The sequence below is a fragment of the Nannospalax galili genome, unplaced genomic scaffold (genome assembly GCF_000622305.1).
Source record: "Nannospalax galili isolate Female #2095 unplaced genomic scaffold, S.galili_v1.0 scaffold1053, whole genome shotgun sequence".
Lineage (NCBI taxonomy): Eukaryota > Metazoa > Chordata > Mammalia > Rodentia > Spalacidae > Nannospalax > Nannospalax galili.
Window position 1 is genome coordinate 2,146,301 of NW_008333523.1, and position 7,657 is coordinate 2,153,957.

The window sequence follows — 7,657 nt, forward strand, 5'->3', positions numbered from 1 at the left end:
ATGGATCTAGAAACTGTTATACTAAGTGAAGTAACACAGACTCAGAAAAACAAATGACGTATGTTCTCCCTCATATGTGGTTCCTAGCACCAAATTCTTTTAAATTCCAGGTCCTTTTAATAAGAAAATACTACACAGCAGCCCCTTCTGCATGGAATAACTACCATCATCACGACTTCGGCTGAGCCTGATCACTAAACGTAGTCACAATTGGGCTTGCTGACAGTTGTGCTCATTCATTAAAGGAGTGCCAAGCAGGGTCACTGAACCGTCACCCGAGCATCTAGCCACACTTCCCAGCCAAATAGTCCAGCCTTGGAAGACAAAAGAAAAATGAGGAAGAACCCAATAGAGGGATGCTTTTGGAAGGCCTTGTCAAGAAACTCCAATGGACTTTCATATGAACATTTGAAAATTGCCCTGTTCTGAGTTTTTTCTAGTTCCCTGTCTAGAACTTGTAATGCTAATTACTCTTGCATTTACTTCCCCTTCACATCTCCTACTCATGATTCAAGGACTTTCATCTTCCCTTAGAGACAAGAGTTATGCAGTTTGGGAGTCTTTTAGATAGACCCCCTGAAGGGGTACTCCAATTGCCTCACCCTGCATCCCTGTCCAGCATGGAAGAAGCCAGAGCGGTCTGCGTCCCTATTCCCTATTGGCAATTTGGGTAATCCCTTCAGAGGATGGCGTGATAAGAATAGGAGGTAGGAATTGGCTAGGCAGTTAGGGTAAAAAGACCCCAAAGAAAAGTAGCCAGTTTCTTGGCTAAAAGTCAAAATGTCCTTGGGCCTGTTACCAACATACTCTGTTCCAAAGGCCAAAAATGTCAAAAGTATTTGGGAGCTTATATCTAATCCTTAAAAGATTTTAGGGTTACCTCATCAGAGGGAGGAATGTTGGAGGAGAGGGAGTGGGCATGAATTTGATCAAAACACCTTATATGCAGGTATGAAATTCTCAATACAGTTTTTGTAAAAATTAAAAAAAGGATATTCCTGTGAACCGATAGCTGGAATGTTCTATCTTACTCTGATCATAGCAGGCATGCAATAAATGGTGACAGAATGAATACCTGGATGAACAAATAAAGCTGGACTGGAATGCTAAAGCAACTGTTGAGCTGCATGGCTTAGAGGGATTATGTTTATCTTGGTCTCAGAGGAAAACAGATTTTATATTAAAAAACAACATGGATTCTGCACCAGAAGAACATTAAACAGGAATCAATGCTTTATTTCCCATCTCTTACTACTAACATCCTCCTTTATTTCTCTCCAGAATAACAAAGTCATCTTCAGATTGGTCTCTGTGTCTCCTTCAGCTGGGCTTCTTGGCTTCAGTCTGTTCTTTGTAGTTTACAAAATTAAATGTTTGCTTTCTTGCTTTCCGGTCAGCAGGTTGGTGGCAGTTTGGCTCCCTGAGGCCAGGTTCAGCTGCTTAAGATCTCAGGCTTCTGGTTAGGTTTAAATCTAGTCCATTCATCTTTAGTCTACAGTCTAGGCTAAAGAGGCAGCAACTACCTGAAGTATACTATTGTTCTGAAAGTTTGTAGAGGTACTAGAAGGCAAGTCAAATGATGCAAGCTCATTCTTGGCTTCTGCTGGCCTCTGGTAACATTCCACTGGTCAGATCAGGTCATTTTGTTAAACCCAAAATCAAGGGGCAGAGAAATTGACTCTGGCCATCATGAAGCAATGGCAAGGGCAGGGAAAGATACTTCTGTAACCAATGGAATGAAGAATTGGGGATAATCTAGTGGTTACCTCTTACCCATTGCAGGTAAATCCCAAGACCCCCAGGGTGTCTGAAACTAAACACTATATTCACTGTTTTATCTTTCTTATACATACATATGATAAATAATTTATAAATTAGGTACCATGATAGATGGACAACTGTGATGGGAATCTTCATTGTCAACTTGATTAGATTAATAAATGTCTAGCAGGTATAGCCATTCTTCTGCCTCAGGCTGCATGCACTCAAGGAGAGTGATGAATGTGGCCCAAAGGAAAATCATAATTTAAAATATTATGAGATTTTTTTTCTGGTCTTTTTGAGACATGGTCTCCCTGTAGCTCCGACTGGCCTGGAACTCACTATGCAGACCAGGCTGGCCTTGAACTCACAGAGATCCACCTACCTTTGCCTCCTGAGTGCTGGGATTAAAGGCGTGCACCACCATGCCAAGCAAAATATGAGATTTTTGTCACTTTATTTTAAATATTTTTTAAATTTTTGTTTCCTTGCTTCGTTTTTGTTTTTATTTATTTACTTATTTTTATTTTATGTGTATGAGTGTTTTGCCTGCAAGTATGCAATGCCTGCAGAGCCCAGAAGAGGGCATCACATCCCATGGAACTGTAATTAAATATGGTTGTTAGCCACCATGTGAGTGCTGAGAACCAAACCAGGTCCTCTGCAAGAGCAACCGGTGCTTTTAACCACCGAGGAATTTCTCTAGCCCCTTATTTTTATTTTTAATTGTGTGTATGTGAATGTCTATGTGGGTTATGTGCATGAAAGTGAAGGTGCCTGAAGAGGCCAGAGGAGGCATCAGATTCCCTGGATCTGGAGTTATAGGCGGTTGTGAGCCACCCAGTATGAGTGCTAGGAACTGAACTTTGGTCCTTTGCAAGAGCACTGTGTACTCTTTAACCACTGAGCCATCTCTTCAGCCCAACCATTTTATTCTATAACTTGATTGCATAATATTGGATTATGAAATGTGAAGATGAAAGAGTTATTGTGTCTCAGTGTTAAAAGGTTAGACATTAAAAAAATAATTTTACCTTATGTGAATGACTGTATTGCCAGTGTAAGTATACCAGTGTTGTACAATGCTCAAGGAGGTCAGAAGAGGGTTTCGGGTCCCCTGGAACTGGAGTTACAGATGGTTGTTAGCTGCCATGTGAGTGCTGGGAGTTGAACCTGGGTCCTCTGCAAGAGCAGCCAGTGCTCTTGACCACTGAGCCATCTCTCCAGCCCAGGTTAGACATTTTGACTAGGGCATTAGTGAGGCCCACCTTTGGGTCTGTCTTTGAGGGAATTTCCATGGAGGATTAGCTGGGGGAAGAAGGCCCACCCTAAATGTGAGTGGTACCATCCCAATGAACTGTGTGTGGTCTTGGACTGACTATGAAGGGAAAAAGGGGACTGCCAATTGAGTTCCAGCATTCCTCTTTTATGCTTTCTGGTCTGCAGAGATGTGAACAAGCAACCTCCAGCCCCTGCTACCACAACCGCTTCCACTGCCATGGTAGATTGTATCCTCAAACTGTGAGTCATCATAAGTCTTTCCTCTGTTATCTGGTCATAGCATCAAGAAAACTAATTGATACAACAATCATAATAAAGTAGAGCAAATTCAATATACTGTAATAAAAGTTACGTGAATATAATCTCTCAAAGTGTTGTGCTAGCCTCACTCTGTTTGTTGACTGTGGATAACTGAAATCTCCGAGAGAAAAACCAAGAATATGGGGTGACTATTGTAACCCAATCAACTCCTCACAGTCTTCCTCCTCTTTCTGTTTTTTTTCTCTCTTTTTCTTCATTTTGAGAGAGTCTTCCTATGTAGTTCAGGCTGGCCTTGAGCTTACTATGTAGGCCACTCTGACCTGAAGCTCACAGTCCTCCTGCCTTAGCCTCAGGAGTGCTGGAATTACAGGCCTATGCTTCCATGTTCATGTTCAACATTCCATTGTCATTTCTTGCAGTGTTTCTGCATTCATTTCCTTCTCTAGTCTCCTGAATGTCTGTAGGTTCCAATAATGGAGCATGTTGTCTGTTCTTTTCAAGCCCTCACATATGCTGTTTCCTTGTTCTAACCTACTTTCTGCCCCATCTTCCTGCCTGTCTTTTCCAGCAGCTACTCACTGCAGGGTCTCCACCCATCCTGGTGAGAAGTATAGATGTTATCTCCTGATTTATGAGCTCCTTCTCTGCACTGCCAAAACTAGAGCACTTGACTTTGTCTGAGCCTTTGTCACAAAGGCATTGTGTTGTTTAGTTGGCTGCTGTCTCTGCTCTGTTCTGACCTTCTTGGGATTGAGGATGTGACACTATTTCACTGTCCTGTCTCTAGCACCTAATGCAGTGCCTTTCATATAAGAAGCGCTCATTTTTTTTTAATTTAATGAATGTATGTACAAGTGAGGAAAACAACCATGGATACAGTCTTGTTTCAGGATCTGCTCAAAGAAATTTATTTTGAGAACTATACTAGTGTATAGACATATCTTCAAGTCTAAGGAAAATGTGATATGTGCACAGATCTTGCATTTTTTCAAAATCTACTCTGCTTTCTGTTGTTTATTTTCATTATACAGTTGTCTCTTTTGTTAAGCTTTTGTTGTCCACAAACTACATTTCAAGACAAGCTTGTAGTCTGAAGAGAGACTTTTTCCTGTGGCTATAATAAGACAGAACCTGGCTGCTAATGTTTGCAATAGTATAAATGATGCATCATGAATATTGATGAGCTCTTATGGCTGATTGGACGCCAAGGGACAACAGCATGTCCCCCAAGATACAACGGCAGGATCTGTCTTTGTAGGATATAATGTTCCAAGTTATTTGTTTATGGCCAGAAGACTAATTCTTAATCAATGTGTTTCTGAGTGAAAAGAGACCCAGATGTTACATGCTAATTTTCTTTTTTAGAGTGTGTCAATTTATGCAGTTCTGGCTTGAAGGCTGGAGGAGTCAATCAGTCACACCTGACTAGTTGCTCTGCATGAAAATATGAACAATAATGTTTTCTCTATGGAATTGGAGGAAGAAAATCTCATTAAAACAGGAACCATTCCTAGTCCCCAATAAAGGACAGACAAGAAGGCCAATTGATTAAGGATTAGAAAGTAATTGACTGGTGGGTGGTATGAAGTGAAGGTAGATTGTGGGAGGAGGGGAAAAGTAATGGAAGAGCCCCAGGTCTCCCAGGGTCCCAGCATATGGATTTGTTTACTTCAGGAGGTAATTGCCAGCTGAGACCCCTGTACTTGCAGCTCATTTCAGATTTTGATGATGGGAAAATTATTCTTTTTTTTCTGATAAGAAATGAAAGCCAAGTTGCATAGGCTTAAAATGTCATGCTAGTAATTGGCTAGATTTAAGGATATAGGATTTCACAATTAGATTCTCATTTAAGAAAAACCATCTTGCTTTATTTAGAATAGTAGTCTTTTATTAGTTAAAATGGATTTGCTTCTGAGGCCTAAGCTATTTGGACTCATTTTACATAAATGTTTTCTAGGAGCTAGGTTCTTAAATTGAAAGAGAAACATAAGCCAACATAATAACATTTTTAATGAACGGCACGAATGCTCAGGAAAATCCCATCCTGGCTTAACATTAGAACAGAAATCACTAATGAAGGTGCCACAAAGTTTCCATTACCCCCAAAAGGCCCAATAATTAGGTTACAGAATATAGACTAGTGTATTTACTTATTTTTTGGAGCTCTTTTTGTATAATGCCAGTTCCATTAAAAGTTTGTTCTAACCTTCCTGGCTAACTTAAGGGCATGGTTGGAAACATGGAATCAGTTGTTTCTCAAATGAGATCAGAAATCTCTTTGGGAAGAATATATGTGTTTGTGTGTATGCTGGGCTGTTGTGGCAAATAGTTATGAAGAGAGTTTGAAGGCTGTACTTTAAATGCCTGAGCAGGAATGTGGAGAACTTTTTAGATATATGATCAATCTCCTCCAAAATGTGTATCCCCCATTCTCTGTGTTGTGACCCTTTATTTCCCAATGCTTTCAACAGTTTCCATGAAATTTTCTTTAAAGTTTTTTTTTGATTTATTTATATATATTTTATGTGTATGAGTGTTATGCCTGCACGTATGTAAGTACACCTGTTTCGTGAAGTGCCGGAGGAGGACAGAAGCAGGTGTTGGGTCCCCTGGAACTGAAATTACAGACAGTTATTAGCCTCCATGGGTGCTGGGATTTGGACCCTGGTCTTGTGCAAGAACAGCTCAGTGCTCTTAATCACTGAGCCATCTCTCCAGTCCCATCCATGAAATTTTCAATGCAGGTGCTTGACTATAACAATAGCCTTGGGGGCTTCCCATTTGCCCATTTCATCACCCATTTGGAGAGTGAACTTCTCAAAGTTCAAGAAAGACTTGTTCAATAGAGGAGACCCAACAGGGCAGAGCCTGGATGAGAAGACAGGGCTTTTCAAAGACAGAATCTGTGGAATTTAGAGATATATGAGATAGGAATTATTATGGACAATAATTCTTATGATTATAAAGGATAAGGAACCCACAACAGGCCACCTGTAAGCTGGAGACTGTGGGATGTCTGAAAGCTTCGGCAATGAATTACAAGGCCATTGATTTGAGGTCAAAGTCCTGACTGGGGTGGAGAGATGAGGAGAGAGAGGGACACAGATGGAGAGAAAGAGGGAGGGAGGGAGAGAGAGAAAGAGAGAAAGAGAGAGAGAGAGAGAGAGAGAGAGAGAGAGAGACCCAGAGACCATTAGTATAAGTTCTGGTGTCTTAAAAGCCAGAGAACCTGGATCCCTGATGCCCAAGGACAGGAAGAAAAGTGTATCCTAGCTTTAAGAGGCAGAGGTCAGGGCTGGAGAGATGGCTCAGAGGTTAAGAACACTGGCTGCTCTTGCAGAAGACCTGGATTCAAATCCCAGCACCCACATGGCAGCTAACAACTGTCCATAACTCGAGTTCCAGGGTATGCAATGCCCTCTTCTGACCTTCTCAGGCATTGCACAACACGTGTGCACTTACATACATGCAGGCAATACATGCATACACATAAAATAAAAAAGACAGAGGTCAATGTGCCTTTGCCCTGCTTTTGTTCTTCCCATGTGCCCAGCTTTTTGCATCATGTCCACCCATATTGAGAGCAGATCTCCACTTCATTCAGATTGACATGGATCTCTGGAAACAAGCTTACACTCATAAATAGTGCTTGACTAGTTCTCTTGTTATTTCTTAATGCAGTCAAGTTGACACCTAAAATTAACTACCACACAAGAGAGAGCAGGGGTTGAGAGTGGAGGAAGAGGTTTGTAGCAGGATATAGATAACTAGAGGTAATGTATGCACAGATGAGACATAGCTTCCTGATACAAATATTCCCTAAATCTCAGAAGTCCTGGAAAGGAAATTTTCATGAGTAGATAACCTGCTGCTGACCATGTGTAACTCACCCAGTGTTACCTTTTCTTTCTTTCTTTTTTGTTTTTTTTTGTCTTTTTGAGACAGGGTTTCCCTGTAGTCCCAGCTGGCTTGGAACTCATTATGTAGACCAGGCTGGACTTGAGCTCACAGAGATCCACCTGCCTCCAGAGTACTGGGATTAAAGGTGTGTCAGTGTTACCTTTTCTAGTGATGGTTGTCACCACTCCTACCTTAAGAGATCTTGTAAATGAATCTAAGTCCAGATGGCTCCACAATAATTTCCAGCATATTTGGCTAGTATTTATAGTCACATAAAGGGGAGAGAGTTCAGTATCTCCTCCCCAACAACCACGTGGGACATAGATATAAAAGCACATCACAGACCACATTCTGTCAAACTTACAAGTATATATGGAGCAGTTAGTCATGAAACAGAGAACCTGTTCCTGTGAGCCCAGTGATGTGATTATTCTCAGTTCCTTAGGCTTTCTAA